We start from the raw sequence: 5,091 nt of genomic DNA, 5'->3' as shown, positions 1-5,091 counted from the left end.
CTATCCACTGAGCCAAACAGGTTAGGGCTTATTTAATATTTATTAATATTTAATAAGCATAGTATTATTTAGTATTTCTTCTAATATTTTCATTTTTAAAAATTTGATTTTAGAGAGAGGAAGGGGGAGAAACATCAATATGTGAGAGAAACATTGGTTGCCTCCCACACATGCCTTGATGGGTATCAAATCCAAAACCTGGATATATGCCCTGACCTGGAATCAAACACACCACCTTTTGGTGTTCAGGACCACACTCCAACCAACTGAGACACACCAGGCAGGTCTCTAGTATTTTCATGGTATAGAGTTACTTTTATATATTTATATGATTCAAATTATGTAAAGAATTTTAAATGTGCTAATATGTATATAATTAAATTTTAATAAGAAACCACTGGCAGTAGCAATAACAAAAGGCAATATCTAAATTCTAAAATTGCCTACGTGAAATTAATATAATTTTAAAAGACTAATTCATGATAAGGTAAAGTGTCTATTATTAATTTAAAGTGACCTCCTATCTTTGAGCAGTTCAATCCTATATAATAAAAGCCTAATATGCAAATTGTCCCCTCAACCGGGAGTTCTGCTGGAAGTTCGACCACTTGACCAGTTGCTATGATGTGTACTGACGACCAGGGGGCAGGCACTCCAACCAATAGGTTAGCTTGCTGCAGGCGCTGGTGGGCTGGACTGGAAAGTGAGGTGTGAGGTGAGAGCCATCAGGAAGCTCCCGGGGTTTGGCCCAAGCCCCAGGCAGATGCAGGCAGGGGCGGGAGCCAGGAGAGAGCCAGCGGTGCAGGAGGCTGCTACATGTGATCCGAGAGCCGTGGACTGTGCAGCTCTCACAGCCTGTGGCGTTCTCAGTGTGAAATTTATAATCTTCAGAGCTGCTTCTTTTTATTTGTTAAGTTTCACTATCTACTCCAGGAGAGTAGGTAGCACCAGAGCCAGACTTGCCTGCCTGAGCCCAAGGGGTGTCCTCAGGCTCCCGGGGAAAAAAAAGAGAGGGGGCGGGGCTGAGTCAGAGAAACTGAGTACAAAACTTGAAAGGAAGAGGGAGGTAGTGAGGGGCGGTGGGTGACAACTGTGCAGGGGCCTAGCAAAGCTGCTGGGTGGGGGTAGCCGAGGAGCCCAGTGCCTCTCCCATGGGACAGACTCCATGTCCCTCCCTCCTCCTCCCCATGACCCACCATCATCACCACACCTCTGTTTAGAGGCCCTGCCTGGGCTCGCCCAGCACAGCTCTGCACCGCTGCACAGTCCCACCCGGCTCCACACAGACCCGCCCCACACAGCCTTTGGGAAGCTCCACCCCCGGAAGAGAAAGGGGTAGGCTGCAGACAGGAGGTCACAGGAGGAGGGGGCAGAGTAGGGCCCACCAAGTTAGGTGGAGAGGAGGGCGGGAGGGAGAGACACCACAGGACTGAGGACAGAGATGGGTGGGGAAGGAGGGCCCAGTGGAAGCATCTCCCTTGGTTGGAGTAGAAATCCTGACCCCATTGTACAGACCCCAACAGAGTGTTGTGTGGGGGACGAAGACAAAAGAGGGTGTGAGGGGACTGGGTGGATGGAGAGCAGCGATGTTTGATTCATGGCCTATTTATTTTTATTTTTGTTAATATATTTTTATTGATTTCAGAGAGGAAGGCAGAGGGAGAGAGAGACAGAAACATCAATGATGAGAGAGAATCGATCTGCTGCCTCCCGCACACCTCCTAGTGGGGACTGAGCCCACAACCCAGGCATGTGCCCTTGACTGGAATCGAACCCAGGACCCTTCAGTCCGCAGCCACAGCCATGGCTTTATCCACGGAGCCAAACCGTCTAGGGTAGCGGTTCTCAACCTGTGGGTCACGACTCCTTTGGGGGCCGAACGACCCTTTCACAGGAGTCACATAAGACCATCGGAAAACACATATTTAATTACATATTGTTTTTGTCATTAATCACTATGCTTTAATTATGTTCAATTTGTAACAATGAAAATACATCCTGCATATCAGATATTTACATTACGATTCATAACAGTAGCAAAATTAGTTATGAAGTAGCAACGAAAATAATTTTATGGTTGGGGGTCACCACAACATGAGGAACTGTATTAAAGGGTCATGGCATTAGGAAGGTTGAGAACCACTGATCTAGGGTGACCCATGGCCTGTTTAAAACTGCTGCAGTAGGCTGAGTCGGGGTCTTACCAGAATGGTGTTACCTGTTAATGAGGGTGTCTCTCCTTATGTTGGGGTAATCAGAACTGCAGTGAAGTAAAGACACATCCATGGAGCCTGCAAAGGGTTTCCAGGCACACGATGCAATTTACTTTGTGTGGCAGCTGAAGAAGATGGGCAGAGCCTTGGAAGGACATGAGGTCTCCAAGACCAGGGGCTGGAGGGAAAGTGCATGCCAAGCATTTGCACCATGAGTTACAATATATATAAAGGCCTAATATGCTATGTGTTTGACCCAGGGGTTGATGGACTGGTCACTATGATGTGCACTGACCATCAGGGGTCAGATGCTCCAACCAGTAGGTTAGCTTGCTACTGGGGTCTGGCCAATCAGGACTGGGCAAGATGGGGCTGGACCTGCCCTGGAGCCCTCCTGTGGCCCCTCCCCAGGTCCCTCCCTGGCCACTGGCCTCTAACAGCCCCGATCGAGACTGGGCAAGATGGCCCTGATAGGCCCCAATCACTGGCTAGGCGAAGGGACCCCACCCATAAACAAATTTCGTGCACTGGGCCTTTAGTTAGATTATAATAGATGATCTTAATGATACCATTCCACTCTGAAATTTTGAAATACTAGATCTTTTAAAGTAAACTTTTTAGATTTAAATTTTTACTGTTTTTTTTTGTTTGTTTTCTCTGTATTTAGATATGCTTTGTGTCTATTTGTGTGTGTGCACATGTATGATAAACTTTTTATTTAAATGGATTGAAAATGTGTATTACCATTTTTCCCAAGGCTTTTACTAGTTTATCATTCATCTACTTGGCTTTTAATAAATAAAAAAGTTATTTTTCCATTGTTATTTAAAACAGGTGATGACTACATTAATTTTCTAGGGCTGCCATGACAAACTACCACAAATTTAATGGCTTAAAACAGCAGAAATATATTCCCTCTCCATGCTGAGACTAGAAGGTCAAGGTGTTGACAGGGCTGTGCTCCTCCTGAAGGCTCTCGGAAAGAACTCTTTCGGGTCTGGTGGTCCCAGGTATTCCTTGGATCTTGCAGCAGGACTCCAATCTCTACTATTGTCTTCACATAGCTGTCTTTTCCTATTGGCTTCAGTGTCTGTGTCCATACTTCATTCTTCTTACAAAGACACTAGTCATTAGATTATGGCCCAACCTAATCCAGTATGAACTCACTTTAACTTAATTACATTTGCAAAAAGCCCAATTCCAAATCAGGTCACATTCTGAGGTTCTTGGTAGACATGAATTTGAGGGGAACTACTCACCCAGTATAGGAACATATAATAATCAGATTTTCTCTTCAGCCTAAAATAACCCATATTGCCATGATACGTTTGAATAATTCCTTACAAAAGAAAATAATTTCACATGAAGTGAATATGTGGGATAGTAAATATGGCTGGTCAATAATATTTCCAGCTTTCTCCCATCCACGAAGAGGTAGTGGGATGGGCTTGTGTCTTGTTTTGGTAATTAAATATAAGAAATAGTATAACTTGTTTCCAGCCAAAGGATGTTGCCGCCATATTCTGCTTTTTCATTTGTTCAGAAAATGAGTGCATCATCAATATTAGTTGATGATGCAGAGCAGAGTGCCCAGGAGACTCACAGTATAATAAGAACAACCTTTTTTGCTTGATATTTTGGACTTGTTTGTATTTGTGGAATATGCATCCTCAATAGGATATTGGGGGCAAAAATAAATTTTAATACCTGTGGTGTTAAAATTACTTGGGGAGGTGATTAGGAGAAAAATGTCCAAAAATGTTCCTAAGGGAGCAAAAATAAAAATAAAAAACTCTGAGAAACGCTGCAGTAGAATAACCTAGCCTATCCTGGGTGATAGCTTAAGCTTTGCTGACACAGGATATGAATCTCGGCTTCAATTATGACACTTTCAAAGTTTTGTCATCAATTTGAGTTTTTATGGACTACCCTGAATTATGGGGCTAAAAATAACACCTCCCTCATATGCTTTCTGATAATTAAATAGACCATTAATGTAAAAGTTTTACTGCAATGCTTTCCACATAATAATTGCTTTTAAAAGTTAGGTATTATTATAATACTAGAGGCCGGTGCACAAAAATTTGTGCACTCGGGGGTAAGGGGGGGTCCCTCAGCCTGGCCTGTGCCCTCTCACAGTCTGGGACCCCTCGGGAGATAACGCCCTGATGGCTTAGGCCTGCTCCCGGGTGGCAGAGGGCAGGCCCAATCCCTAGGTGGAGCCCCTGGTCGGGCTCAGAGCAGGGCTGATTGGGGAGTTGGGGCGCTGGCCCCTGTCATGCACAGAGCAGGGCGGATTGGGAGGTTGCGATGCCACCCTCAGTCATGCACAGAGCAGGGCCCATCAGGGGGGTTGGGGCTCCTTACCCTGTCAAGCACAGACCAGGGTCGATCAGGGGGTTGGGGAGTTCCCCCGTGTCACGCACAGAGCAGGGCCCCTGGGAGGCGGGGTTGTGGCACCGCCCTCTATCACCCACAGAGCAGGGCCGATCAGGGGGTTGGGGCGCTACCCTCTATCCCCCACAGAGCAGGGCCGATCAGGGGGTTGGGGCGCTACCCTCTATCCCCCACAGAGCAGGGCCGATCAGGGGGTTGGGGCGCTACCCTCTATCCCCCACAGAGCAGGGCCGATCAGGGGGTTGGGGCGCTACCCTCTATCCCCCACAGAGCAGGGCCGATCAGGGGGTTGGGACGCCGCCACTGTCACACTCAGGGCAGGGCCATTGGGGAGGGTATGGCTCTACCCCACCACACACAGAGCAGGGCCCCTGGGAGGCGGGGTTGTGGCACCGCCCTCTATCACCCACAGAGCAGGGCTGATCAGTGGGTTGGGGCACCGCCAGTTTCACACTCAGGGCAGGGCTGATGGGGAGGGGAT

This window comes from Myotis davidii, unplaced genomic scaffold, assembly GCF_000327345.1.
Source record: "Myotis davidii unplaced genomic scaffold, ASM32734v1 scaffold24, whole genome shotgun sequence".
Lineage (NCBI taxonomy): Eukaryota > Metazoa > Chordata > Mammalia > Chiroptera > Vespertilionidae > Myotis > Myotis davidii.
Note: the sequence above shows the minus strand (reverse complement) of the source record.